The sequence below is a fragment of the Moschus berezovskii genome, chromosome 25, assembly GCF_049115385.1.
Source record: "Moschus berezovskii isolate FMDL1 chromosome 25, NW_MosBer_1.0, whole genome shotgun sequence".
NCBI lineage: Eukaryota > Metazoa > Chordata > Mammalia > Artiodactyla > Moschidae > Moschus > Moschus berezovskii.
Window position 1 is genome coordinate 12835209 of NC_142484.1, and position 13098 is coordinate 12848306.

Below are 13098 nucleotides of genomic sequence, written 5' to 3' on the forward strand. Positions count from 1 at the left end.
TTTTTTTTTAATACTTTCTTGGCCACACTGCACAGCAGGGGACATCTTAGTTCCTGACCAGGGATTGAACCTGCACCCCTTGCCTTGGAAGCATGAAGTCTTAACTATTGGATCACCAGGAAAGTCTCAGAAAATGCATGTCTTATCTGAGAGTTTGTACTTTATCCTAAGGGAAAAGAGTAACCATTTTATAAGGTTTCAGAAAGAGGAATCAAGTGATCAGCTATGTCTTTAAAAGAGACCTCCCTGGCTACACCAAAGACAATGGACAGAAGAGGGGCTGGAGCCAGGCATACAAGTGAGAACTAATGAAGGGCCTGAAAAAGGCACTGGCAAGACCCACAGAACCCGGCAGAGAGAGTGAGGAAATGTTCATGCTAACAACTCATAAGACTAGTTCATATTTGGATGTGAGTGATAGGAAAACTCTTGAGTTTCTAGCTTGGGAAGTTTGGTGAGTGGTAAGACAGTTCACTGAAATGAGAAACCCAGAAGAAACAGGTCTGGGGCAAGAGAGGTCCTTTCTGTTCAGAAATGTTGCACCAGAGGCAACTGTGGAGCAAACACAAAACAGATGGCTATTTAGCTGTAGGGTTTAGGGAAAATGCTTGATATACATATAGATGGGAGAGCCCATTGAAAAGAAAGAAAAATGTGCCTTAATGGAACCAATTCTAAATGTACAATCGCATTATAGAAGTAATTATACTCCCATCCACCACAGGGCAGTTTAAGGAAAGGAGCAGGTCCTCTGTGTGAGATCAAAGTCAAACCATATGAGCAGTCATTCACTCAGCCTTCCATGTAATAAGGCTGAGTTTACTGATAATCAATATCAATTATCAATAAACCTGCCAACATTCCAAATGGTTTTGATTTTGAAGCAAAGAGAACTTCTGATATATATCTTATGTGTGGCAAATCAGATCCTAAATCTATATTTATATTTGAGATCGATCCTTTGGGAATCTTGTCAACAATCAGAAAAGAGTAGCTATAAAACAAAACAAAAATAAAACAAGTTTTAGCGTACTGTTCTTTTTTTAAAATAGGCATCTGTCCATTTTCCCTATATTTGTTCTTTCCTTCCAGTGCTGACACAAATGTTTCTTCCAAGTAGGTAGATTTTCCTACAGAAGTCCAAAAAAATAACAGGATCACATCATATGCAGGAGACAAAGACAAGGCTTTGAGTATGAAAATCCTGAGTCTGGATTTCACTCCATCGTTTACAAGACCATGGACAAATTTATCTATTCACTCATTCATTCAAGCAACAAACATGCACGGACTTCTATATGATATGTCTTGTCCTAAATACATATATCATATTTAGCTGAAAGTGCAAAGTGTTCATAGACCAACGAGAAGGGCAGCTATGCAAACACAATATCGCGAATAAGGTAATTTCTAGAAACTTGGGAAACACGGTTCACCTGATTCTGCTTTTTAGAAAAGCTTTACTGAGACTTGAAGCGGGGTGATGTTCAGCAGGTAAGAGAAAAAAATGCTAAGAACTGTAAGAGACTAACAGACCCTGGAGAGATGGGAAACAGAGTGGGAGGGGATTCCTGGTAGAAGGAAGTGAGACCAAAGTCAAGATGGCACTAGAAAGCAAACACTGGGTTCTAAGAGCTTCAAGTCATTTTTATAGGGCAAGTACATGAATGACAGATAGGTGTGAGGCTTGGCGCTCAAGCTGGTTCCACATCACGCACGTTCTTGCTTTGCTGCCTGGAGGCACCATTGAGGCATCCTCCTTTCCCTCCATTTAGACACAAGAAATACTACTCTTTTATTTTTATTATTGCTGTCTCATATCTCTACTTCAGAAACTCCCACTCATTATTTGGGGACTTTGATATTGCGTTCATATGCTCCTCTAAATTCTATAGCCTCCTGTTACTCAGGGGTTCTACAGAGAAACAAAACAAATAGGAGATAGAGGTAGAGAGAGAGAGATTTTAAGGACTTAGCTCACACAATTGTGGGAGCTAACAAGTCCAAAATCTGCAGGGCAGGCCAGCAGGCAGGAAATTCAGGCAGGATTCCATGTTGCCGTTTTGAGGCAGAATTGCTTCTTCTTTAAGAAATTTCAGCAGCCTTTAGGCTTTCAATTGATCTAATGGAAAGCATCCACATTATGAGGGGTAATTTGCTTAAACAAAGTTAGAGTATATATGGGCTTCCCAGGTGGTGCAGAGGTAGAGAATTTGACTACCAGTGCAAGAAACACAGGAGATAAGGTTCGATCCCTGGGTCAGGAAGATTCCCTGCAGTAGGAAACGGCAACCCACTCCAGTATTCCTGCCTGGAAAATTCCACGAACGGAGGAGGAGCCTAGCGGGCTACAGTCCATGGGGCTGCAAAAAGTCAGACACAACCAAGTGACTGAGCATGCACATGCGTGGTGTATACATACGTGAGCAGGCAGAGAGAGTGATAATCACACTTAAAAATACATCTTCACAGAAACATCCAGACTGGCGATTGACCAAATCACTGGGTGTCATAGCCTAGCTAGGTTGATACACAACAGCAACTGTTGCACATCCTTTGAGACTTTTTATAAACTGAAATATAGTTGATTAGGGGCTTCCCTGATAGCTCAGTTGGTAAATAATCCGCCTGCATGCAGGAGCCCCAGTTCAAATCCTGGGTCAGGAAGATCCGCTGGAGAAGGGATAGGTTACCCACTCCAGGATTCTTGGGCTTCCCTTGTGGCTCAGCTGGTAAAGAATCTGCCTGCAGTGCAGGAGACCTGAGTTCAATCCCTGGGTTGGGAAGATCCCCTGGAAAAGGGAAAGGCTACCCACTCCAGTATTCTGACCTAGAGAATTCCATGGACTCTATAGTCCATGGGGTCACAAAGAGTCAGACATGACTGAGTGACTTTCACTTTCACAGTCGCTTTATTAACACGATGCTGTATTAGTTTCAAGTGTGCAGTCAAGTGGTTCAGTTATACATATATATACTCTTTTTCAGATGCTTTTCTATATGTTGCTTTCCCTTTCCTTCTAAAGGTTTGTTAGTTTTTAAGTTTTGAATATCTTTATGGATATTTGTCTTTTCCAGAAGAACAACATACACAATTTAACTCACATGAGTTCAAGTGGGCTTGAGAGAGAGAAGCCTAAGTGTAATTTCGCCAAGTGAGTGGATACTCAGAGTGAGCAGGAGGTAGGAGATGTGAATCTGTCATTTGCTTGGCTGGTCTCGGTATCTGGACGCCTCCCATGGTGTAGATGCCCAGCAGTCTGAATCAGAAGCTCACAACCTCCTCAGGTACTCAACAGAGGAGTGAGCAGTCTGTCCCCACACTGCAGGGAATACCCATTGGGTCAGTGGCATGTCAGCCTCCAACATGGCTCATCAATACAATGTACTGTACTTTACAGGTGACTAGGAGATTTTCCAAGGTAATTTCAACTATAACTGATTTTTAAAATTTATAACATGTGCTGTTTGAATATTTTAGGAATTTTCTACATTTGCTATAGAAAATAAGATTTAAAAAAAGGAAGGAGGCTAGATGAAACTGAGTATTTGAAATGAAAGTGGCATTTGAGGAATGTTGGAGAGATATAAAAACAAGTAGAGCGTACATGTTCCAAACTAGGTAGAACGGGAAGGAAGGACCAAGATGTACCAAACATTCATGATTCAGTAAATATATATGAAGTACAACAAGCATCCAATGTTTATGAGGTCTTAAATCAACCACCCACAGATAATACCATTCTGGCCCCACTGGTCAACTGCCCAGGAAATGCAGATGAGACCACAGCTACTCACCAGGGTAACTGATGAGATACAGGTCTTTGCCTGATATACTTGCCCCTGCATCTTTCCAATAGACAAGTGTGTATGACGCCCCCGTGTACCTTCAGTCTGTGGGATCCCCTTGCTCAGACTCAACTCCAATTCCCATAACCCCACCACCAGAGAGGAAAGCTGACACAAGGAAAAAACACGACTATGAACATTGTACAATTCAGGCTCAGCTAGTGTTGTTCCTCCACTCTGTTTGTAGCTTATCCAACGTGTGCCCATCCACACCTTTCCCTTCACTTCTCAATATGTGTTTTAAACTTTTTTGATAAACTGTGAGTTTACCTTCTTAGTTTGCTCTGTGAACTTTTCTTCTTCGTGGTCTCTGGGAAAACTTTGCCTAATGGAGTTTATCTCTGGCTCAAGGTAAACTCAGCAGCAGGAGCTGACTTTAGAATCTTTGCAAAAGAATGTATCTCTTGACGGTCTTTAAATCTGTGATTTAGTCCATAGGTTGCAAAATTGTGTGCAATCATATCCAGACATGATCAACAGAGATTCTGGGAATCAGAGATGAATGTGGTAGCTGGCTATATCTTTAAATGGTTTCTCATTGATGAGGCAAGGTATCTGTTTTTCTACATGGGGAAAGAGCATGATGTTGGACAAGGGAATTGATGATATTGAATGTATGGGAAGAAATACATGGGTACCCTCTATGAGATTTCCTTCCTGGCATGACCCCTTCTCCTGGAAATTGTCCCTCTGCATGGAATCTACATGTCCTGATGGTGGCCATTGCACTGACCTTGGTTGGTTTAGGGATAACTATCTGACTTGAGCTAAGCCAATGAGCCCCTTCTCTAGGATTTTTGAATTTAGGACTCAAAAAATTGAGATCAGTTTCTCTCCAGTACAGACACTTATATGGTGTATTCTTACAGCCTGCAGTATATTAGGGTTCTAACTTTATATCAGGGCTTTCCTGATAGCTCAGTTGGTAAAGAAATCACCTGCAATGCAGGAAACCCCGGTTCAATTCCTGGGTTGGGAAGACCTGCTGGAGAAGGGATAGGCTACTGACTTCAGGATTCTTGGGCTTCCCTTGTGGCTCAGCTGGTAAAGGATCTGCCGGCAATGCTGGAGACTTGGGTTTGATCCCTGGGTTGGGAAGATCCCCTGGAGAAGGGAAAGGCTACCCACTCCAGTATTCTGGCCTGGAGAAATCCGTGGACTCTATAGTCCATGGGGTTACAAAGAGTCAGACATGACTGACTTTTTCACTTCAATCTTCTATCTTAGATGTGAATCCTGATCTTTACTATCTATGTGAACCTGGGCAAATGGCTCACTCTCTCTTCAGTTCCTTAACTGTCAATTAGAGATAATTATAATATCTACTTCATTAGATAAAGATTATAACAGTATTATGAGAATTTAGGCCAGTACCTTGCACTCAGTAAATGTTAGTTATCTTCCCTCTTTGTCTTTTTTTCCCAAATTTTACTTCAATTTGTGCTAAGTTGCTCAGTCATATCCGACTCTCTGCGACCCCATGGACTGTAGCCTGCCAGGCTCCTCTGTCCATGGGATTCTCCAGGCAAGAACACTGGAGTGGGTTGCCATTTCCTCCTCCAGGGGATCTTTCCAACCCAAGGATCGAACCTGTGTCTCCTGCATTGGTAGGCGGATTCTTTACCACTGAGCCACTTGTAGCTTCAATTCAGTTATTCAATTCAGCATTTATTTTTTGCACACAAACTATTGGGTTAGCCAAAACGTTTGCTTGAGTATTTCTGTAACATCTTATGGAAGAGTCCAAACAAACGTTTTGGCTAATCCAATATATTCCAAGCATTAAATTAAGCTTAGAAAAAAATACGGTACCAAAGTAGACATGGTCCTGCCTTTTTGGATCTTTTAGTTTAATAAGGAAGGCAAATATTAAACAAAGAATCACATCAGTTCAGTCACTCAGTCGTGTCCGACTCTTTGTGACCCCATGAATCGCAGTACATCAGGCCTCCCTGTCCATCACCAACTCCTGGAGTTTACCCAAACTCATGTCCATTGAATCGGTGATGCCATCCAACCATCTCATCCTCTGTCATCCCCTTCTCCTCCTGCCCTCAATCTTTCCCAGCATCAGGGCCTTTTCAAATGAGTCAGCTCTTCGCATCAGGTGGCCAAAGTACTGGAGTTTCAGCTTTAGCATCAGTCCTTCCAATGAACACCCAGGACTGATTTCCTTTAAGATGGACTGGTTGGATCTCCTTGCAGTCCAAGGGACTCTCAAGAGTCTTCTCCAACACCACAGTTCAAAAGCATCAATTCTTCAGTGCTCAGCTTTCTTTATAGTCCAACTCTCACATCCATACATAATCACATAGATAATCTTAATACAAGTTATAGGACGTGCTATGAAGGACAAGTAGAAGGCAATAAAAGAGGTTATAACTGGAACACCAATCTAGCTTCCTTAAGAAAGCATTGTAAGAGTTAGTAAGGGTAGAGGATGTTGGAGAAAGCTTTCTAGGTAGAGAGATCAAAGGCCTTTTGAGGCTTGGATATAGTGAGAAACAGAGGAGGAAAATATCATGACGTGAAGCTGGAGAAATAGGCAGGGACCAGATTATTCAGGACCTTGAAAGATGAGTAGGGGGGTGGGACGCTTCCCAGGTGGCACAGTGATGATGCGGGAGATGTAAGAGATGCAGGTTCATTCCCTGGGTCAGGAAGATCCCCTGAAATAGGAAATGGCAACCCAGTCCAGTGGGTTGCCTGAAAAATTCCATAGACAGAGAAGCCTGGTGAGCTATAGTCCATAGGGTTGCAAAGAGTCAGACATGACTGAGTGACTGAGCACACAGCACAAATAAGATTAATAAGGCACTGAAGATTCAAGATCTTGGAGGTTACGAGAAGAATTTTGGATCCGGATGGTAGCAGTTGAAAAAGAGTAGACAGGGTTAACAGGTACTTAGTGAAAGGGAAAGAATCAAGCATTTACCCTGCTTTTTTACATAAACTATACCACTATGCAATAAATAATTGAAGAGGGGTGGTTTCCCTTGCAGAAACATTGCAGCTACTAAATGAAGAATGATTGAATTATATCACCATTTTAAAACTCCTAATGAATGAAGTGATGTAAGCATTATTCATCAACAGCTGTTAGCACTACAAAAAGAGAGACAAACACACACTGTGTGTCTCCTAATGGAAAAATATACCACCACCTATGAGGGTATCTTGCCAAAAAAATTAAACTTGAATCTGATAACATCTAGATCTTACTACCAATTTACAGAAAATAATAGAGGACAAGGTAACATGTTCAAGTATGCCTTGGGGATACAGCTGACAAAATCCAGATGGTGGCAAAAACTAAAGGACAAGCAACCTAGTCCCTTAACAAAACAACAAAACCACCCTGGGAAAACAAAAAATAAATACAGGTGACTTAAAAAAAAAAAACTAATATTTTAAGAGTCTATTAGAAATGTGCATACTAACTGGATATTTTATGACATCGAGAAATTATTTTCATTGTGATAATGGCATTGAATTTATTTAAAACCTTATCTCTTCTAGAAATACAGGCTAAAATATTTACATAGGAAATCATATGGTATCAGGGATTTTCTTCAAAATAATATGGGAAGGGGGGAAATGGATGGGGGTATGGATGAGGCAACATTGGCCTTTGATTGGATTTGGGGGCTTGGTTATTAGGCACAAGTTTAAATATATTTTTAACTATTCTGTTTTATATGTTCTAAATTCTCCACAATAAAAAAAGTATTTACATTAGAAGAAATCTGGAAAGCAAAATTGATATAAAATGATAATTGGGTAAGGGAGATGTCAAGTTCTGTTTTTGTGCATGATTCTAAAATGGTATCCTTCAATGATTAGAAAACAATGAACAAGAATTCTGTCTCCAGTAGAAGGCCATTTGTCATCTTGGACATGATGAGTCTGAGATATCTCTGCAATAACCAAGCAAAGTGAAACTAGCAGACAGGCAAATCTGGAGCTAGGAAGAGAGATCTGGTCTAGCAGTATGCATGTAAGAATCAATGGTTCAACTTTCCTGGTGGTCCAGTGGTTAAGAATTTACCTGCCTGGAGAAGGAAATGACAACCCCACTCTAGTAGTCCTGTCTGGAGAATCTCATGGACAGTGGAGCTTGGCAGGCTCCAGTCTATGGGGTTGCAAGAGTTGGATACGGCTTAGTGACTAAAACCACCACCACCACCAAAATAACTGTGGTGAAAATGCAGTGGGCCTTTTTTTTTCCTTTATTTTAGTTCATGTCAATTATATTTTAAAATATTGAGCTAATTTTTTTATGGATAAATATGGTCTTTGTATCATGTTTGTGAGCCACTGTAAGTGCACTGAACCTATTGATGTTTTTTAAGGTTTTGTTCTTTTTTTTTAATTTAGAAGGGAAAAATGCAAGTGAGTAACAACTTACCAGGCATTAATTATCTTATTTTGGACTTGAATTCTGTAATTTGAAAAAATACAGTTAAACAGGTATTAATAACAAATTCAAAGTGATCTATTAAAAAAAAAGAATCTGCCTGCCAAAGCAGGTATCACAGGTTGAATTCCTTGTCCGGGAAGATTCCACGTGCCTCAGGGCAACTAAGACCATAAGCAGCAACTACTGAGATGGCTTGCTACCACTACTGAAGCCCAAGAGCCTAGAGCCCGTGCTCTAGAACAAGTGGAACCACCGCAACGAGAAGCCCACACACCAAAACGAAGTGCTGCCCGTTTGCTGCAAATAAAGACCACATGCAGCAATGAAGACTTAGCACAATCGAAAATAATTAAAAAAGAATCAATGGTTCATAGAGTTCACGTGAGTGGATGCATTTACCTGGGCTCCAGTCCTTAAAGGTGAGCATAGGTTTGAGTTACCTGGAGAGTTTATTTAAACATAGATTGCTAGGCCCCTATCCTAGAGCTTCTGAATCAATAGGTACAGATATGACTTAAGAATCCACATTTCAAAAGAAAAAAATAATTCACACTTTTAACAATTTGACAGTTGAGGTTAATGCTACAGTTCTGGAGACCACATTTTTGAGAAACACTGGCCTTGGAAGAGAGAGTTAACACTGGTTCTCAACCCTGGATTCACACTGAGAATGTTGCAAAGACAAGGAAGAGAGCATTTCAAGCCGGAGTGATTGCTCAACTGGACCAAATGCTGTTCGAAAGTGCAGTGAGACGGGGAATCTCCTGGCAGTGCAGTGGTTAGGACTCTATGTTTTCACTACTGTGGGCCCATGTTCAATCCTTGGTCAGAGAACTAAGGTCTCAGAAGACATACAGTGTGAACCAAAAAAAAAAAAAAATCCAGTAAGATGAGAGTGAAAATAAATATCCATTGGATTAGTAGCATAGAAGTAATTGGTGACAATAGAAGGTGGAGTGAAGGGAAAATCAAATTAGAGGTAATGAGAAACAAAGGAGATGCAAAAGTGAACAGTGAGTGCAGATAATAGTTTTGAGAAGTCTGGCTGGGAATCCTGTCAAGAGGAAGGAAAATAGTGTTACGGCGGGAGAGGAGAGGGGGCTGAGAGCAGACAAAAGCATGAAGGGCAAACCACTAAGACCAAATCACAGTCTTCTTCCTTGAATTAAAAAAAAAGTTAAACCACCAATTCATCTTCTGACAATGAATTGCATTTCAATAGTTTCATCGTAAAGACCTAATGAGTCTTCAAAAATCCAAAGGACGGACTTTGTGGATATTTTGGAGTCCTGCAGACTGGATAAGTCTACTGAAGCACAACCTTCTTCCCTGAGGTCACAGGTCTTGGAAAGCTCCCATACTACTATCTGAAAAAACTGGCCCCCAGATTCTTTTATTTCATGTATTTTATTAATCATGATTAATTCATTAAACATCTATCAAATACCTATTATGGGCTAGACAGTTGGGCTCTGGGATTAAAGTGGTGAATGATCAGTGCCTTACAATGGTAATTAGAAGTGTTGGAGAAATGTGGGGTGCTCTAAGAATCTATATCATAAGATCCAACACAAGCTGAAGAAACAGGGGAGGTCTTTAAAGAGTGGTTGTCAAAAAGAGAGCTGAATTCCATTTATGTGAAATGTCCAGAAGTAGCAAATCTGTAGACACAGAAAGTAGACAGGTCAATGGTTGCTTGGGGCTGATGGGCTGGGGAGGAAGGGAGAATGACTACTAATAAGTTTCTTCCTAGGACGACAAGAAGGTTCAAAGACTGACTGTGATGATGACTGCAAAATCTGTGCATGTACAAAAAACACTGAACTGTAACACTTTAAATGGATGAACTGTATGATATCTCGAAACGTTCATTGTTGTTCAGTTGCTAAATCATGTCCAACTCTTTGCGACCCCTGCAGCACACCATTTTTTCCTGTTCATCACTATCTCCCAGAGCTTGCTCAAATTCATGCTGGGCTGGATGACGCACAAGCTGGAATCAAGATTGTCAGGAGAAATATCAATAACCTCAGATATGCAGATAACACCATCCTTATGGCAGAAAGTGAAGAGGAACTGAAGAGACTCTTGATGAAAGTGAAAGAGGAGAGTGAAAAAGCTGGCTTAAAATTCAAGATTCAAAAAACTAATGGCATCCAGTTCCATCACTTCATGGCAAATAGATGGGGCAACAATGGAAACAGTGACATACTATTTTCTTGGGCTCCAAAATCACTGTAGATGGTGATTGCAGCCATGAAATTAAAAGACGCTTGCTCCTTGGAAGGAAAGTTATGACCAACCTAGACAGCATATTAGAAAGAAGAGACATTACTTTGCCGACAAAGATCCATCTAGTCAAAGCTGTGGTTGTTTCAGTAATCACGTATGGATGTGAGAGTTGGACCATAAAGAAAGCTGAGCACCAAAGAACTGATGCTTTTGAATTGTGGTGTTGGAGAAGACTCTTGAGAGTCCCTTGGACCGTAAGGAGATCAAACCAGTCAGTCCTAAAGGAAATCAGTCCTGAATATTCATTGAAAGAACCGATGCTGAGACTAGCGAACAATACAGTCAAAATGGCTAAAGGTGATCCCAAGAAACCAAAGGGCAAGATGTCTGCTTATGCCTTCTTTGTGCAGACGTGCAGAGAAGAACATAAGAAGAAAAACCCAGAGGTCCCTGTCAATTTTGCTGAATTTTCCAAGAAATGCTCTGAGAGGTGGAAGACCATGTCTGGGAAAGAGAAGTCAAAATTTGATGAAATGGCAAAGGCGGATAAAGTGCGCTATGATCGGGAAATGAAGGATTACAGACCAGCTAAGGGAGGCAAGAAGAAGAAGGACCCTAATGCCCCTAAGAGACCACCGTCTGGATTTTTCCTATTCTGCTCTGAATTCCGCCCCAAGATCAAGTCTACAAACCCTGGCATCTCTATTGGAGATGTGGCAAAGAAGCTGGGCGAGATGTGGAATAACTTAAGTGACAGTGAGAAGCAGCCATACATCAACAAGGCAGCAAAGCTGAAAGAGAAGTATGAGAAGGATGTCGCAGACTATAAGTCTAAAGGGAAGTTTGATGGCGCCAAGGGTGCTGCTAAAGTTGCCCGGAAAAAGGTGGAAGAGGAAGACGAAGAGGATGAGGAGGAGGAGGAGGAGAAGGAAGAGGATGAATAAAAAAAAAAAAACTGTTAAAAAAAAAAAAGAACCGATGCTGAAAATCCAATACTTTGGCCCTTGATGGGAAGAACTGACTCATTGGAAAAGACCCTGATGCTGGGACAGATTGAGAGCAGGGAGAGAAGGGGACAACAGAGGATGAGATGGTTGGATGGCATCACCAACTCGACAGACATGAGTTTGAACAAGCTCAAGGAGTTGGTGATGGACAGGGAAGCCTGGCATTCTGTAGTCCATGGGGTTACCAAGAGTCAGACACGACTGAGTGACTAAACTGAACTGATATCTATTGAGTCAGTGATGCCATCCAACTATTTCATCCTCTGTCACCCCCTTCTTCTCCTCCCCTTAATCTTTCCCAGCACCAGGGTCTTTTCCAACAATCTGGCTCTTCACATCATAAGACAAAGTATTGGAGTTTCAGCTTCAGCATCAGTTCCTTCCAATGAATATTCAGGGTTTATTTCCTTTAGGATTGACTGGTTTGATCTCATTGCTGTCCAAGGGACTCTCAAGAGTCTTCTCCAACATCACAATTCAAAAGCATCAATTCTTCAGCATTCAGCCTTCTTTATGGTTCAACTCTCACATCTATACATGACTACTGGAAAAACCAGAGCTTTGACTAGACAGACCTTTGTGGGCAAAGTGATATCTCAGCTATTTAATATGTTGTCTAGATTTGTCATAACTTTTCTTCCAAGGAGCAAGTGTCTTTTAATTTCATGGCTGCAGTCAACATCCACAATGATTTTGGAGCCCAAAAAAATAAAGTCTGTCACTGTTTCCATTGTTGCCCCATCTATTTGCCATAAAGTGAAGGGAATGGATGCCACAATCTTCAGTTTTTGAATGTTGAGTTTTAAGTCAGCTTTTTCACTCTCTTCTTTCACCTTCATAAAGAGGTTCTTTAGTTCCTCTTCACTTTCTGCCATTAGAGTGGTATCATCTGCATATCTGAGGTTGTTATTTTTCCTGGCATTCTTGATCCCAGCTTGTGCTTTATCCAGCCCGGCACTTTGCATGATGTAGTCTGCATATAAGTAAAATAAGCAGATGATAATATACAGCCTTGACATACTCCTTTCCCAATTTGGAACCAGTCCATTGTTAAATGTTAGGTTCTGTTGCTTCTTGACCTGCATACAGGTTTCTCAGGAAATAAGTAAAGTGGTCTAGTACTCCCATCTCTTCAAGGATTTCCCACAGTTTATTGTGATCCACACAAAGACTTTAATGTAGTCAATGAAGCAGATGTTCTTTTGGAATTCCCTTGCTTTTTCTATGATCCAGCAGATGTTGGCAATTTGATCTCTGGTTCTTCTGCCTTTTCTAAATTCAACTTGTACATCTGGGAAGTTCTCAGCTCATGTACTGCTGAAGCCTAGCCTGAAGGATTTTGGGTAAAATTTTACTAGCATGTGTACATGCATGTGTGCTAAGTCACTTCAGTCATGTTCAACTCTTTGTGACCCTGTGGACTGCAACTTACCAGGCTCCTCTGTCCATGGGATTCTCCAGGCATGAATACTAGAGTGGGCTGCCATACCCTCCTCTAGGGGAGCTTTCCAACCCAGGGATCGAACCCGAGTCTTATATGTCTCCTGAATTTACAGGCAGGTTCTTTACACTAGCACCACCTCGCAGGTC

At 41.2% G+C, this 13098-nt stretch overlaps 1 long non-coding RNA gene and 1 pseudogene across 1 annotated transcript in view; one reads left to right on the forward strand and one right to left on the reverse strand.

Annotated features, from left to right (window-relative positions):
* The window catches only part of LOC129548926 (uncharacterized), an 84107-nt gene that overhangs the window by 63255 nt on the left and 7754 nt on the right, over positions 1 to 13098 (reverse strand). The window lies entirely within an intron of this gene.
* On the forward strand, positions 10644 to 11445 carry LOC129548925 (high mobility group protein B3 pseudogene; annotated as a pseudogene).